The sequence below is a fragment of the Harmonia axyridis genome, chromosome 3 (assembly GCF_914767665.1).
Source record: "Harmonia axyridis chromosome 3, icHarAxyr1.1, whole genome shotgun sequence".
Classification (NCBI taxonomy): domain Eukaryota; kingdom Metazoa; phylum Arthropoda; class Insecta; order Coleoptera; family Coccinellidae; genus Harmonia; species Harmonia axyridis.
This window is the reverse complement of record NC_059503.1, coordinates 38,483,981-38,501,480: the sequence shown is the minus strand read 5'-3', so window position 1 is coordinate 38,501,480 and position 17,500 is coordinate 38,483,981. Positions and strand designations below refer to the sequence as shown.

General features: G+C 33.5%; 1 protein-coding gene and 1 long non-coding RNA gene across 2 annotated transcripts in view; both read left to right on the top strand.

The window, feature by feature from the left end:
* The window catches only part of LOC123674976 (TWiK family of potassium channels protein 7-like), a 621,245-nt gene that overhangs the window by 430,663 nt on the left and 173,082 nt on the right, over positions 1-17,500 (top strand). The gene's annotated exons all lie outside the window — the stretch shown is intronic.
* The window catches only part of LOC123674980, an 18,518-nt gene extending 1,018 nt beyond the window's left edge, over positions 1-17,500 (top strand). Inside the window, exons 2-3 of the long non-coding RNA XR_006746729.1 lie at positions 16,136-16,168; positions 17,374-17,500. This is a non-coding gene — a long non-coding RNA (uncharacterized LOC123674980). The remainder of the gene's footprint in view (positions 1-16,135; positions 16,169-17,373) is intronic.

Here is a 17,500-nt window from a genome sequence, read left to right as displayed (position 1 = left end):
ATTTTTCCATGTCTAAAACATACAGCCAACGACGGCTCTGGAGGGATACCAAGGTTGTTTGGGTCAGCGTCTTATCCTCCTTTTCCTCCCAATCGGCATTAAAATATCTCGAAGTTGTATTACACGGGCTCATCTGAGCTGGACCTTACTTGAACTCGGCCAGATATAACTCAGATTTTTCCAGGAGGCCCCAAAGTTTTCAAACGATTTAACGCTCACTAGGGATCTGGAGAATATGGATTTGAAATATCGGATATCGAGTTCGGAATAGGAAATATAAAATCATTCGTATATTGTGTAGAGTTTGATACGAAAAAAGAGTTTGATTCTGAAATGAGATTATGCAAACATCAATGAAAAATTGAGAAGTCAGTTCATCCTTCAAAAGACGAACGAAGGAAAATGAATGAAAATGGTTATGTTTATGAAGTTTTTCAACGTGGTTTTAATGTGAAACGAGTTCGAAATGGACTTTCTATGGTGGCAACTTGTGTAGTGAATGAAATTGATTACTGTAGAAAATAAGAGTCATTCAGATGAATGAATGAACACACTGCAAATTTTATAATATTTCGGTACGAGTAGTATTTTCTGATTTTTTATGAAAAAGAGAACTTGAAGAGATCGTACAAATCATCTGTCGTTCACAAACAGGTTATCACATTTGCCCTTTATGCTTACGTGAGGTTTGAAAGCCATTAATTTTGTTCACAGTGCTTCGTTTTGTTCGTTTATCTCAAGTGTATTCAAGTTGATATTTGATAAAATTTGAAGTCTCATAGTTTCCTTTTTTTAGTTCAATTTTCAATTTTTTTTTCTGTAAACTTGTATATCCAATCTTCAGTTGAAAGCTGGCTCATTAGTCACTAAACACGGTTAATCATCAGGAGTTTGTTCTTCAACCTTGATTTTGAAATATCCTGTGGAATAATTTCGGGGTCAAATTCTTTCAAATTACCAATTTTCCTCAAGGTCCATTTCTTTTCAACTTTTTGTTTTTTGGTTCATTTCATTAAGTCCACTAGTTCATTTGAGAAAAATGAACGGTTTACTTTGAAAATGAAATTTTCCTCAAGATGCTATTCGAAACCTTATCGACAGTATGAACCGACGTATGCAGGCAGTGAATAAAAAAAATATTAATCTGCTGAATTAGAAAAAGAACGATTCTTCAGGTTATTTACGTTACAGTTGAATGATTTGTTTTGATTTTTTACTTGAATGCGATAAGTTTGCATAAATCGATTTCGAACTGATTGAAATCATAATTATAACTAAACAACATATTGTTGCCTTCCCATTGATAGATACCTAGAATGAGCTTCCGCATTGACATTATGGCACAATGAGCAGAGCCATTTCGTAAAAATTCTTCAAATTTCTTCAAATTGATTGAACTATCTATTTATCCCTTAAAAATGAACAGTGCACTTAAAGCCATAAATTAAAAAAAAATGTCGAAAAGGAATGGTTCTTGATGAAAATTTGTAATTTGAAAAAATTTTATCACGAAAATATTCCACAGGATGCTTCAAAATTAAAGTTCAACAACAAACTTCTGATTGACCCTGTTGAACATCATACAACATTCATAATGTGAAATTGTTTCGAGTCCCCTACATATAATTATGTATTGAGTAGTGGGTACTAGGACTGATATAGAAGTGTTTGTTGTATTTATGTTTGTTCACCTGAAGTCCTGGGGCTTCTTCAGAGGTTTACTATTTGAAAAAAGTGTACACTTCATTAATCGAAATTAATATATCTAACATTTGTATATAATTTATTCAATGGCAACGTTTCTGAGCATTTAGCTTCTTCAGCAGGCTAAAAACAAAAACCAATTTATAAACAACGGCATGGATCATACAATTGGTGTAGCAATAAAGATAAAAAATACATAAAATGACGTCGCTATACAATAATAAATATGAAATATAAACTAGATGACAAAATAACAATGAATATAAATATAAAGCAAAACAACATAAAACAATTCACGCCAGGTCGGCCAAGGAAACAATAAGATTACAAGAAAAAGCGATCTCACCCTATGAATAACGGTTATAAATCATTCGAATACATCGAAATCATCAAATAAATGTCCATACAATAAAATGGCATTATCAGGATAGCATAAAAACCACATCATATAAGACGTATAAGTATAGACTAAGGTATCAGGCAAGACAGACTGCATTAAAATGTGTGAGACATACCAAACACCCGATTCAAAAGGAAACACGAACTACCGCGCAATAAAACTATCTACATTAACCTTATTAATTAAGTTAAAATACACCGAACTCAAACTACCAATATCGGTGCGTGTATTCACAGAATCTTTTATTCGCTTGATAAAAACCATTTCTTTAAATGTTCGTTTAAACCAATTCTTTTCTTTATTTAAAATTTTTACATTATTAAAATCAAAGGAGTGGTCATTAATTTTTGCATGCTGTGATAATGATGTTGCTTCACTACGATTTTTGCAATCTCTCTCATGTTGTTTCAACCTCGACCCTATATACTGTTTTGTTTGGCTTATGTAACTGCCAGCACAATCTGAACAATCTATTTTGTACACTAAATTAGAATGTCTCATCAAAGGATTGCCATCCTTTAGTCGACTGAACAATTTGCCCACAGTTTTATTATAATAAAAAACTATTTTGTTTGAGAGATTGCTCATTATTCTTGCCAATTGCTGAGAGCATTCCAGTATATAGATTAATTTGCAATAATATGTCGTTTGATCAACATCACTGGATGATCGAGAATCACCTGCACTAATAGACGAATAAAAAATCTTATATATTAAATTACCAGGATAACCATTCTTGACCAGCAGAGCAGCCTGATCACGGAAATTTTTTTCATGGAATGACTCATGAGAGAGGTTTAGAATTTTATATTTTACATTCTTTATTATAGCGAATTAAATCTTCGGAACGATAATTTTATCTGAAATATATCTAACATTAATAATTACATTTTAGTTTTTGATATTATACCTAATTTCACTAACCACTTTTTTTTTCTATTTTAAATTGTGCAATAAACATGAAAATTATACCATTTCTGAATAAAGAATGACGAGATATTTTTTTCATTCTTTATTTCGCAATGAACATGAAAATTATACCATTTCTGAATGAAGAATGACGATACCCTTTGAACGATCTATCACAATTTTCTATTCGAAAAATTTGGGGATGTCCGAGGTACGGTTCATATTTTTACGAAGAAGAATGACAATTTGAAATTGATAGATTTGGGGATTTTTCATGAATATGTAATAATGAATTCTCCCATTTGGCTTTTCCACACTGTACGTATACACGACTGACATAACCCACCGCTTTCAAAACCGCTGATTATTATTTTTCAGTAGGAAATGTCTGAAATCATTAATTTTGGCGTGACATGAAATGACTAAAACAGGAATCACCTTCCACTGTGCGGCAGTTGACGCAAACTTTGCTTATGCTTGAGTATTGAACTACTACCAAAATTAAATTCATCCGGTATAGAATTCCTAGTAAAAATTTACGCTAGCTACCTCTTGTACTATTATATGTTGACACTTTTTTCATATATCTATTTTTGTCCTGCCATGTATATTAGATTGATGGTGAATAAATGATGATGATGAATTACCTACCAAAAAATATCCTTAACTATCACCTAGTTATAGAATTTTTTTAATGCTTGCTCCCATTCATCAGTTCTTTTTGATACATGAACTATATCTCATATTTTGTCACTGTGTGACATGCTGAATACAATTAAAAATATATTGAAAGGGCTTCCCAAAGTAGTAAGCAAAAATAAGAAAGAATTGATAAAGAAATAATACTGACATGTCGCCCATCATCATAATTCCATGATTATTCCAATATTATAGACCATAACCTCGGAACTTGATGAAATTATTCAAATCAATATACAAAATTATTATGTGCTACGTGCACACAAGCTTATCAGGTGTTTCCGGATAAGCTTGTTCGTTCAATATTTGTGCACGTAGCACATAGTAATTTAGCATATATTGATTCAACAAATGAACAGACATGAAAAGATCAGATTTCAAGCTGAACTTCGGATTACCTCCCACCAGTTTGTGGCGTATAAACGCATTTTGGTGGAAGCATAATGGCATTGAGGGTCTAAGAACTTACACAGAAGTTGAATCGTTTCAAACTGGAGCAGGCAGATGGTGCAGGTATGTTTGCTTTATTGTTGATGTACTACTCGTATAACAAATGGGACTGTAACAACGTGTACCTAATACCAAAGTTTTAAATTTTCAGAAAAAAATACTTTTAAATATATAAAGATATCTATGCTTTAACAATTTTCATAATACTATATGTGTCAGTCTTCTTATTTGATATAATTCTCTACCATTTCTTTCAATCTAGGATTCTCCATTCTTCAGTGGTATGCGCTCCTTCCTTAATATAAATATCAAGCTTGAAAGGATCATTTCTTTCCAGTTTTACTCTGATGCATAATCCTATGAGTGTGACTAAAGAGCAATGAGGTACTGTAGGGTTAAATTCAATACGTACTATGCATACATGATCAGATGTTCCTTTTACCTCAATTCCTTCTTCATACAACATTCAGATCCTCTAAAGTATGAGGTTTTCCTGGATCTCTGATAGTTCTGATCAAATCATATAACGGGTGTTTTTTTTCGAGGTATATAACTTTAAGTTGGCATTACTGTTCAAGATGGCGACCGATTCAACAGCTGTCAAGTGATTTATTCTCAGTTTGGTTTGGCAATTCATCATGAATAGACTCACGCCTGAACAACGCTTGCAAATAGTGCAATTTTAATTCGAAAATAATGGTTCTGTGCGGAATACGTATCGCGCACTACGTCCATTTTATTTTGTTTAGCGATGAAGCGCACTTCTGGTTGAATGGCTACGTCAACAAACAAAACTGCCGCATTTGGAGTGAAGCTAATCCTGAAGTATATGTCGAAACACTGTTACATCCAGAAAAACTGACTGTTTGGTGCACTTTATGGGCTGGTGGAGGCTGGTGGAATCATTGGTCTGTACTTCTTCAAAAACGATGAAGGCCAGAACGTTACAGTCAATGGTGATCGGTATAGAGCCATGATCACTAACTTTTTCATTTCTGTATTGAACAACCATGATGTCAAGGAGCTGTGGTTCCAACAAGACGGCGCAACATGTCACACAGCTCGTGCCACAATCGATTTATTGAAAGACCCGTTTGGTGACCGCCTAATTTCACGTTTTGGACCTGTGAATTGGCCTCCAAGATCTTGTGATTTAACACCGCTAGACTACATGCTGTGGGGCTATGTAAAGTCATTGGTCTATGCGGATAAGCCACAAACCCTTGACCATTTGGAAGACAACATTCGCTGTGTTATTGCCGATATGCGGACACAAATGTTGGAAAAAGTCATCGAAAATTGGACGTCCAGGTTAGACTAAATCCGAGTCAGCCGTGGCTGGCATATGCCAGAAATCATACTTAAAATGTTATGCCACAAGAATATCTTGCGGATAAATAAAATTCATGTCAATCGAATAATCCATCGTTGTTTTATTACAATTTAAAGTTCTATAGCTCTAAAAAAAACAACACCCTTTACAATGTCTTTCAGTTCATCTTTATCTATTGTAATACCATTCTTGATTTCTGGGAGTTTTTTCTTGACTCCGGATTTCATACGAAAAAAAGATGAAAACATTAATACTTATCGTAGATCCATTTGAAAATAAGACACCACAATACTAAGCAAATGATTTTAACCTCCAAACATATTGATAGGAATGCTGTATATTCAAGTACTAACAGTTCTTATTGTGCAAAGTAGCACAATCAATGCTCGCAATCATTATCAGCACAATTATTTAAGAAATTCAATTAGTGAAAATGTAAGGAATTAGGAATTTTATATTTACAGACTGCTCTACTATGACTCTTCGTTGTATAAATCCAGGATAACTCACAAATATCAAATTTATATTGACATTTCTTTCATCTTTTTGACTTGATTCCATCAGAAAAGGATGTCCATTAAGACCTTCAACGGTGTCCAAACAAATGTCCAATAAAGAAAAAATGCTATCCTGTTATGGATTCCATCAGATGGATGGTCCAGAAGTTTCTCAAAAAGATAAGGAAAATAGTAACAGACATTTACTATCTTATAATTTGGAGTCCGTCTATGTTTTTGTTTATGCAGTAGATACACTTAAATCAGTTAAATTATTATAACATTAGCATGTGTTGATCGATTTGTAAGTGTGGAAAAAGCTGTTTTATTGTCCAGATTGGAAGAAGAATACCAATTGGGACATTGGGGAATAGTTGAATGGTCACATGATTTGAGTCAGCACGATTTGTAAGCTAGATTAGCTGCAGTAGTTCTTTCTATTCACTGTTATAATCAAATGTCTAAAATAAAATCAAAACAAATGAAGATATGGGAATACCTGGCAATGAAAAATCTGATCGAGAGGCAAACGACGCTAGATATTCGGATACTTGATACGTGAATCAAATAACTAGTTACGGCCTTAAAAGCTTCTACAAAAGAACCGTCAAAAACGAGTGGAACACAGAATGACAGACAACACTCTCTAAGCTCAGACAGATAGAGCCAACCATCCAAAACCACTCTTCGAAATTTGTAATAGTTACAAGTTTCACTACGTTACACTACGGAGATAACGAATCGGACACACCATAACAACACATTCTTATATTTTTAATAAAGAAGACGCACCCAAATGCACCTTTTGCAATGCCCATCTCTCAGTTGAGTATATTTTGGACCAGTGTCCAGGCTTACATATCAAAAATGAACCCATGATGTTCCTTCGAAGATAGAAGACGCCCTCAATATTAATAACCCTCAAGTGCAGAATACCCTGAAATTCATCAGAGACGTCAATTTTGAAATATAATCGTTTAGTTAGTATCTTACTGTAATATTATAATGTCATAATTTAATGAATCATGAACGCTAATGACATAGCCTTGTCGGAGCGTGTATTCAATAAAGAAAAAATGCAAACGGTGGCAATGTAACAGTGGCGGATCGTGACATTCGAGACAGGTAAGGCCCGAAGAATAAATAAATTCCACGCCACCTTTAGCCTTAGTGCTTCGACTTCTAAATTATTATTCCTTGAAGCGTTGACCTTTTATATGGAGGTCATCGCCAATAACCCTACTAAAACCATCAAAAAATACTTTAAAACTATTTATTTTCAAGAACAAATTATCACAATTGAAAAACATAATATTTTGTATTTATGAAACAACAAAAATAACGTTTGGTGCTTTTTTGGAGTGAAATGAAAAGTTAAAAAACATTAAATAATTTCCTCATTATACATACACATCATGTACAGGGTGGGCAAATTTCGATGTTTTAGCACTACAACTTTTAAACCAGAGGTGATGGACAAAATCTGATACCCACTTCTCGATCTCTCTTTCTGAGAAACTATCAAGGGTAGTATTCATTTTTGGCCACCTTCTTTTGTTTTCGAGTTATAAGCGAAAATTGGAAAAATGGCGATATCGAAAAACATTCATATCTCCGTTTATATTGATGATAGAGCTCAGAAATTTAAACATTATACAGGCACTTTTTTACGTAGAATCCAGTGGCGTACTCGTCTTTTCAAAAGGGTTTTTAATTACGAAGCTATGACCCAAAGTTATGTTTTTCTGAATGGGAACACTATATTTCTGTGACATTTTTCAAAAGCTTAATTTTTCCTGATTTCAAAAATATATAACATCGTATAGTTTGTATCAATATAAATAATGGAAAATGGTCAAAAACTTTTCTCACCTAAGTGTCTCAATATTTCTATGGTTTCAAATGTTGATGAGCACAGAAAAATATAGCTTCTTATAACAAGAGCAGTATCCTTCCGTCAATCTGATTATTTATATGATTTTTACTAATTTCGGCAAAATTCGGATTTAGATATATTTTATAAATTTTTCTTTCCAAAATGGTTTCGGAAATAATGAAAAGATCCACATCATCGACTGTTTCAATCGAGATAGTTGTAATGAGATGAATGCATTGATAAATTATTTCTATAGGTCTCTAGAATGAATACGCACAATCAATTTCAAATAGCATATGACATAAAGGCATACATATGATTAAAATCAACAATTTAATTAGGAAAGAAACAAACAAGAAATAATATTTAACCTAATAGTGATAACAATTGACCAGAAATAACTTTGAACGAGTATAAAATTTTTAGAGAAGATGTTCAAATCGTTGACCATCTGCAGCAATGCACAGTCGACACCTCTTCTCGATACTTCGCACCGAATTAAATAGATGAATATTTGAAACTGTGTTCAAGCAAACTACAAAATTCTCTTTTAGTTCATCCAATGATACAATGCTGAATTTTTCTATGCTCATCAACATTTGAAACCATAGAAATATTGAGACACTTAGGTGAGAAAAGTTTTTGACCATTTTCCATTATTTATATTGATACAAACTATACAATGTTATATATTTTTGAAATCAGGAAAAATTAAGCTTTCAAAAAATGCCATAGAAATATAGTGTTCCCATTTAAAAAAACATAACTTTGGGTCATAGCTTCGTAATTAAAAACCCTTTCGAAAAGACGAGTACGCCACTGGATTCTACGTGAAAAAGTGCCTGTATAATGTTTAAATTTCAGAGCTCTATCATCAATATAAACGGAGATATGAATGTTTTTCGATATCGCCATTTTTCCAATTTTCGCTTATAACTCGAAAACAAAAGAAGGTGGCCAAAAATGAATACTACCCTTGATAGTTTCTCAGAAAAAGAGATCGAGAAGTGGGTATCAGATTTTGTCTATCACCTCTGGTTTAAAAGTTGTAGTGCTAAAACATCGAAATTTGCCCAACCTGTACAGATACAAAAATTAATAGGTAACAAATAAGGAGGCCAAAATGATAAACACATTGCTGTTTATTCTTTATTTACTCAAATAAATTACAAACTAAGATACAAAACATGATTAATTGTCATTTTGTACATTTTATATATAAAGTCTATTGGACAGTTCCTCATAAAATTGAGGATCCTCACTAATACTTTGTGAAATTCCTGTTTGCACGAGGAATGACACGCATCGAACAGTCGCAATCTTGGTGATGCGCTCAACCTACAAGCCCAGATTTATGCACTTCAGTCCGTAAAAAAATTCTGGTATTATTACCGCCGTGTGCATCTAAAGCGGGTATGCTGAGGTTACAAGCATGGCGTTCTATCTGCGGTGAACTGGAAATTAGATAAAATCGTTTTATATTTATCAAAAAATTCACATTTTATTAATTTTTACATCTGAGGCCCGGCCTCAGTTGCTCCATTCGACGAGCCGGCACTGCATTGCGAATTAGTTCTTTGGCTCTGGAACTGAGGATTTCGGATCTTTTATTTTCCTACGAGGAAAGCAAGCCATGAATAGTGCAGATTTCACTTCCTTGTGGAATTCCAAATTATGCAGTCTCGTTCTTTCAGGAGTATACCTACATAGACTTCTAATTACGATATGCAAATTTAGCGTAATTTTAAAATAACTAAGATAGTCACGTAAGGAAGAGCCTACCTATCCACACTTTTTGGTCAACTAATTCTTCAGTATTTTGAAGTATTTCATTTCCCGTGAGAACATTATGAGATAAAAACGGTGCTAATTTTACTACCTTTAATTTATTATTGCCGTAAAATATCTTCTCTCGTGGAAAAAACAAATGAAAATATTGACGAGAAAAGTGTCGAGATTATAACATCCACTAAGCCGTTCTGCAGTCCCAAAAAATGTTTCAAAAATTCGTAACTACGAAACTATATTGGCAAGGACATTTTGTGTAGAACAATTTCATAATTGCAATTATGGTAGCAGGTGTTTTCGATTTCAAAACTAAATTGTATTTGTGAATGTTTTTTTTCAATTCTCTACTTTATACCTTTCAAAATAATTGGATCGTTTTCTCGAACTAGGAAAATGAATACTGCGTTGGTATTATGGTGGTGCTCCATCCTGTTGGAATCATATCGTATTCTATAGGATTTTCTTGATCACGATATAAATTTTACAAATGTTGAATTACTGCTGAATAATTTTCGCCATTCAAATTGCCGTCGATGAAAAAGGGGCCTATGATATATTGTAGAACATTTCCTACATAAACTAACCTGATGAGGGAATTACGTCATCCTGTGAGGATTTTCGGTTGAACAGTAGCGGCAATTTTGACGGTTAGCACGGCAATTGCGAAACATTGGTTTAGCAGAGACTTGATCTATTGAGCTTCCGTTGATTCTTTTCTCAAGTCTCTTCTCACTTTGCGGTTGACGTCTTTAATGTTGTCTAAATCTGCATAGTTGTAACTACAGCTGCATTGGCTTTCGAGATTATTTGCGAAAGTTTCAGCCTTTTCTTCTGGACTGTATACCATTTCTTCAGCGTGAATCGGTGGGGTTGGTTTTCTATCTGAGCGCAGTGCTTTGGCCATCCGCCATAAACTGTTGTCTTCTGTGAGATATTAGTTTATCTTCCCTAATATTGTTATTCAACATGTCCATCATTTGATAATATAATAATTTTTCCTATCAAAATCGTCATTCAAGAGCTCCTGAGTAGGTATTCTTTCATTTTGGACAATATCCTAGATAATGAATTAATTCCATTTGGCTTTTCCAGACTGAATAGTGTATCAAAGATTGAATTTTCTTGAACATATACGGTTCTTATTTGACAATTTTTTTAGACAGTCGTTATTTTCGTAAAATTCACAATCATACGATACGCTCAGTTTTTGAGGGACTGTTTCTTTCTCCATTTCATAAATCGTTAAATAGGAGGTGACACCTCGGAATTATAACTGTTTCCAGTCAGCTGTGACCTTTCTCATAGTTTCTCACCATCCTACCGATACTCTCCCTTGTCGCAAACAGCCATAAATTACCCAGCCAAAATACGTTCGGTCACATACACACACACGTCAAGTTGACAAATCGAGTCGAATCAACCAAAGTATACCTAAAAAGTCGGTGGCTACGTGCCGACTTTGGGATGCGGATGATTTTCCTAAGAAACCCGAATTATCTTACACTGAAGCAATTTACCAAATACGAGTAAAAGTTGGGAAAGTTAAGACCGATGGAAATCCTATTCGTGGCTATTGCTCCGGAAAGTTCCGTGTTTTCTTTACCTACTTTGTTCGCCAGATATTTGGCAAGTTTTGAATCTGATAGAAGAGAGTTCGGGGTTTGGTTGGAATTTCAAACCGTTCGGTTTTTTTTTGGGATATGTGGAATTGGAAATGTTCAACGTTCAGATTTTTATCATTGCTATTCAATTTTTTGAGTGAGTTCTTTTCAGCGTGATGATTAATCATCTATTGTGTCTGTTTTTCTGAACTGAAAATAATGGTGTGAATGGTATTCCCAGTTGTGCTATTGGACATTTGTGTTTTTCCTTTGAGCTGAAGATGATTCCATGAACCGAAAAGTATTTTTACTTAGAGAGAGACATTCTTTCTCTACATTATTTTTAAAAAACTATAGAGTCATCATTTATCCACTATGAAAGCAATATTTCTTCTAGTATTCAAATAGTCATAAGCATCAGGTTTCAACCAAGAAGCAAAGTTTCAATTTCAAGGCATTCAATTGAATCAATTTCTCATTTCAGTATGAGCCTAATTCAGTTAAATCTACACTACAGGTATCTCAAACAGATAATCCCTGAAACCGCTATACAAGAAACCAAGTTTTTGAAATGCGTTGCTTATGTTTCCTTTCAATTCTCGAATGAGTTCTAGTTCGGAAGTGGCAATATGGCATATATCGGGTGTCCCAAACTCGATGGCCTATTAGACGTTTCTGGAAAACTAATCATAATTTTGAGCTGAAAATTTGCATATTGAGATTTGAGACAATGATCTTTCTCCCTAAAATATTTTCAGATCTCTACAACTTCCGGTTATACCGAAAACAGACTACTACTTCCTTATTTCGAATGACACACCCAGTATATTATTGCATCGTTAGATAGCTTTTTTGATGGCAATTTCAGCAATATGCCATACATTGGGTAAAAATTCAACGGTTCATGAGTTATTGGGATTCTTATGAAAAAAAAGGTGGCGATGAGGACTCACATTTTTTTGAATATTTCAGCAGAAAAAGTCTTTTTCGAAAAAAATTTGTTTTGTTTCGTTTACGCAAATACATAGTATTATAAGACTGTTTTCGGCTTGGACCAAAAATGTACAGGGTGTTTATAAGAGGATCATGAACTTGGACAACTCAAATTCATCAAAACTCAAGATTTTCAAATTAGAACCTATATTTTTTATTATTTCAGTCGATTCTTCGTACAAAAATAGTGGGGGTTACTTCAGCAAACCCTATACCTAAAATGAATACTTCAAGAGTTATCGGGGAAGAACTTCAAATGAGGAAAAACCGCTATTTATAACTATGGGAATAACTGTCTGTTACTTCCGTAAAACACAGAAAGAAAATAAAATTCGATGTTTCCATAACTAAATTTGACATATCAAGAATTGTAATGAATTATTCGTAATTGAAAATTGTATTGGTTTATGGATTTCTCAATAATACCAACGAAAAATTAATTAAAATTCATGAAATGTAGAATTTAGTTATCCAAACATCGAATTTCATTTTCTTTCTGTGTTTTACGGAAGTAACAGACAGTTATTCCCACAGTTATAAATAGCGGTTTTTTTCATTTGAAGTTCTTCCCCGATAACTCTTGAAGTATTCATTTTAGGTATAGGGTTTGCTGAAGTAACCCCCACTATTTTTGTACGTAGAATCGACTGAAATAATAAAAAATATAGGTTCTAATTTGAAAATCTTGAGTTTTGATGAATTTGAGTTGTCCAAGTTCATGATCCTCTTATAAACACCCTGTACGTTTTTGGTCCAAACCGAAAACAGTCTTATAATACTACGTATTTGCGTAAACGAAACAAAACAAATTTTTTTCGAAAAAGGCTTTTTCTGCTGAAATACTCAAAAAAATGTGAGTCCTCATCGCCACCTTTTTTTTTCATAAGAATCCCAATAACTCATGAACCGTCGAATTTTTACCCAAGGTATGGCATATTGCCGAAATTGCCATCAAAAAAGCTATCTGATGATGCAATAATATACTGGGTGTGCCATTTGAAATAAGGAAGAAGTAGTCTGTTTCCGGTATAACCGAAAGTTGTAGAGATCTGAAAATATTTTAGGGAGAAAGATCATTGTCTCAAACCCCAATATGCAAATTTTCAGCTCAAAATTATGATTAGTTTTCCAGAAACGTCTAATAGGCCATCGAGTTTGGGACACCCGATATATCTTCAAGAAATAAAAGATGTCGAAAATTACTCAAAAAATAAATCTAGGTATGTGTATGTATACACATACTCAGGGGCAATGCTTCAGAGGCTTCCAGAGTTCACATCCTGCAAAAAAAGGGCATTCGCGTTATGTATGGGATCAGAGGAAGGAACTCATGTAGACGAAGACGAGTATATGTGAAGTATGGAATACTTACCTTTCCTTCACTTCATATATAGGAGTGTTTGAAATATACTCATCAAAGAAGAAACGGAATGGATCATGACACTCGTTTGATACCAGATACAGGAACGGCCTTATAACACCACTACACAAGAGGAAATATACACAGAATTTCTCGAACTACTGGGGAATCAAGATGTTAAACAAACTGCCAGAGGATGTGAGGAATATACCGGAAAGAGGGTTCTTGAAAAGTATAGAAGATCTGCTGGTCAATAATGCTTTTTATTCAGTGGAAGAATTTTTGAGTTATAATTTGTCTCATTAGAGCTGCATTTTGACTTACCTGGTAAATTATTGATGAAAATAAATTACACATCCTCGATAGCAGACTCAAATTCAATTGCTTCTATTTGCATTCTAAAAGTGAAAATTCCAACATCCGAAAAAAATTTTACCCATGAATGTATACAGAGTGTGGATAAAATAAGCAACAAAAATCAAAACTCCGCTATTGAATGATTTCAATCAGAACACTGGACGCTTTTTTTTTAGTTTTTCATTAACCACCATATGACATGAAAATTACGGAGTGATGTGTTAATTTTTCCTTCAAATAACGACCCCAATGTTATTTTGTTGATTAAAAGGTGCGCACTTTACGGTTAAAAAAAATGGTAGCGTAGATAACAATTTTTTTGAAAGGATAACACATATAGGAACTGTGAAATTTTCACGGAAAAAAACCGTCATTCAACCGTAAAAATAAACAAACTTACGTCAAGCATTCAAATTGTGCTCCTTCAACGATGTGGCACTGACCGATACTAGTTCTAACACTTTTTACCGGGTGTTCCAAATTCATTGTCTAGTGAGTGGATCAAGGAATCCCTTTGAACTAGAAAAAAATGAATGGAACATTTTCGGGTTCTACTTTTGAAAGGATTATTTTGGTGAATACGGCAATCTCCTAAATTCAACTGTTTTCAAACTATAAGAGAAGCTTGGAAAATGGCTTGAAATGAAAAATTCTCATAAGTTCTTCATTATTGATGATATGAACATAAAACAAAAACATCCACAGGCACTTTTTTGAAAGAATCTATTGATGTAATCATTTATTTTTTATTGCAATTAGTTTTAAAGTTATAATACGAACTTGGGTTTCTTTTAATGGAAACCATATGAATTTCTATAACTATTGAAATCGCTTAATTTTTCAAGAACCACATTTTCAGCCTTTGACAAGACTTAATAATATTTATATGGGAAAATCCATGAAAACAAATGTCTGTTCGGAAAATTATATCATGCATATATTTTATTCTTCAATGAAAAATTCATAGAATTTTTTTTCATTCCAAAAAAATTTATGAGCAAGGACTTTCCGCAATGACGAACTCTTTAAAATGAATAATATTTAAAACCTGATAGAAATCGATTGCCTCTAGAGTAGAATAACGCGTACTAATTATTGAACTGATAGCTAAACAGATACACTTGCGAATACTGTGACTCTCACCCGTAAAGGAGTAATAACGGTTATATCAGATGAAAGAATTGATTGATAATTTTCTGAAAATCAAAGAAGCCGTTCAAATTTTTAGGGTGGAATAAAAATATTACCAAACACGCGTGTTTTGAAGCTTGGTAGGTACTTGAAAATCCGCGATCGAATTTTCACCACTAATCGTTTTCACGAAATGAAAATTATGATGATTTAAAATTGGAATTAAATAGACCAAGAAACAGTTGTTTTAATGTTTCTCCTCAATGTTTCCAATTGTGCTCTTCGATGTTGAAGATGATGCTTCAGAAGTAATACCTATTAGGGATAAAGGGGTTGAAAGGATAAGAATATTACTTCCGATCCAATTCAGACCATGATAAAATTTTCCGAATAAGAATTCACTCACAATTTGAACTTGGTCTTTTTAATGATGATATAAAACACTTATGGTTTCAGTTTCAGATATATGAAAAAGAATATTTTCTCAGATGAATATGAACTATTTTAATTATGATGACAATCGGCGCAAGAAAAACTGTAAATATCGAATTGTCACTTTAGAGAGACGAGCGAATGGATGAATTTTTAACCAGATAAACATACGTATGGTTTTGAAGCGAACTAACAGAACTAACGATAAAAAAACGTGACAACAGAATCGCCTCAGTAACCTTTAGAGAATATACATCCTCGCAGAAGAAATTATCGAATCTTTTTCGTGTGACTACAATGGATTCGATTTTTCTGGGTACTGGAAATTCAGAACACTTTGGTTTTATCTGGAGGCAGAATGGGAAGGATTTAACTATAATTCTTAGCGAATAGCGATTTATTTTTCCATTTCCGATTATAAAGCTGAAAATCTATTTCGTATCTCGAGGAGATCCTATAGTAAATAGTACCGAAGAGGGTAATATTTCGAAAAGGTTATTTCGAGATGCAAATACTTGACACCTAGACTGGTGCTTTATATCGATTGATTTTTTTTTCTTATGAGAAATCTTTTTACATCTATATTCATACAATTTTTTTTTCAGGTGAGTTGGCTATTCTCGGATTTTGAAACTTAGGTAAGTTCACCTTATCTATCTGTTGACAGTTAAATTATGCAGAATGTTCAACCATTTACGCAACGCTCTATTACGTTTAAGCCTCGATTTTTTTCCGACCCAGCATCAATAGGATTCATTAGCTACTTTCCCAAATTGTTTGGAAATACATAGGGTATACCAAAAAGGGTGTAAATGATTCAACATTTGTTTTTTTTTCATCGAACATATTGAATTTTCAGACTGCCTGGAATGAAAGAACCCAAGTTTAATCAAAGTTTCATATGCTTCAAATTTTTTTTTGAGATAATAATACCTACTGATTTTTTGACAATCATTTAGAACTCTACTCATCAAAATGGGACGATTCATTGATTACTAACTGTACCATAGTAAAACACATTTTTTTGGCAAAATTCGATTTCATTATTCAACATAGTTGCATTCGAAGGCAATACAGTGGTTATAGCGATCTTCCAACTCTTCGATACCTTTTGTATTACGATTTGTCTTTCGCTTTGAAATAGGCCTCAGTTTCGGCGATTTCTTCTTCATTGACGCTAAATTTATTTCCAGCGAGCATTCTTATGATATCTGAGAACAGAACAAAGTCGCTGGGGGCCAGATCTGGCGAATACGATGGATGCAGAAGCAATTCGAAGCCCAATTCATGCAATTTTGGCATTGTTTCCATTGATTTGTGACACGGCGCATTGTCTCGATGAAACAGCACTTTTTTTTCAAATGGGGCTGTTTTTAAGGATTTCATCCTTCAAATGACCCAATAACGCTATATAATAATCGCTGTTGATGGTCTGTCATTTTTGGAGGTTATCAATGAATATTATACCTTGCGCATCCCAGAATACTGATGCCATAACCTTGCCAGCTGACTGTTGAGTTTTTCTTCGCTTTGGATTAGGTTCATCGTGTGCAGTTCACTCAGCTGACTGTCGATTAGACTCCGGAGTGAAATGATGGAGCCATGTTTCATCCATTGTCACCTACCGACGCAAAAATTCAGGTTTATTATTATTATTAAATGTTATTATTATGAAATTCTCTATCAAATGAGAAAATAAATATAGGGTGTGCCATTTGCAATAAGTCAAATATTAACGTTTGAATAAATCATTAATGATCCTTCCCATTGTCAAAAAGTCAGTTTTTAAATCCTTATTTTTAGTATTCACATTCAAAATCTCATTTGAATTAATTCCTTTCAGAGTTACTAAGCTTTTCCAAATTGACAAAGAGGCATGCACCTGAAATTATATTGATGAGAGTGCAGGTTATTTTATTCTTCGTTGTTTTTTGTCATTTTACAAATTTGTAAACAAATCCACAATTTAC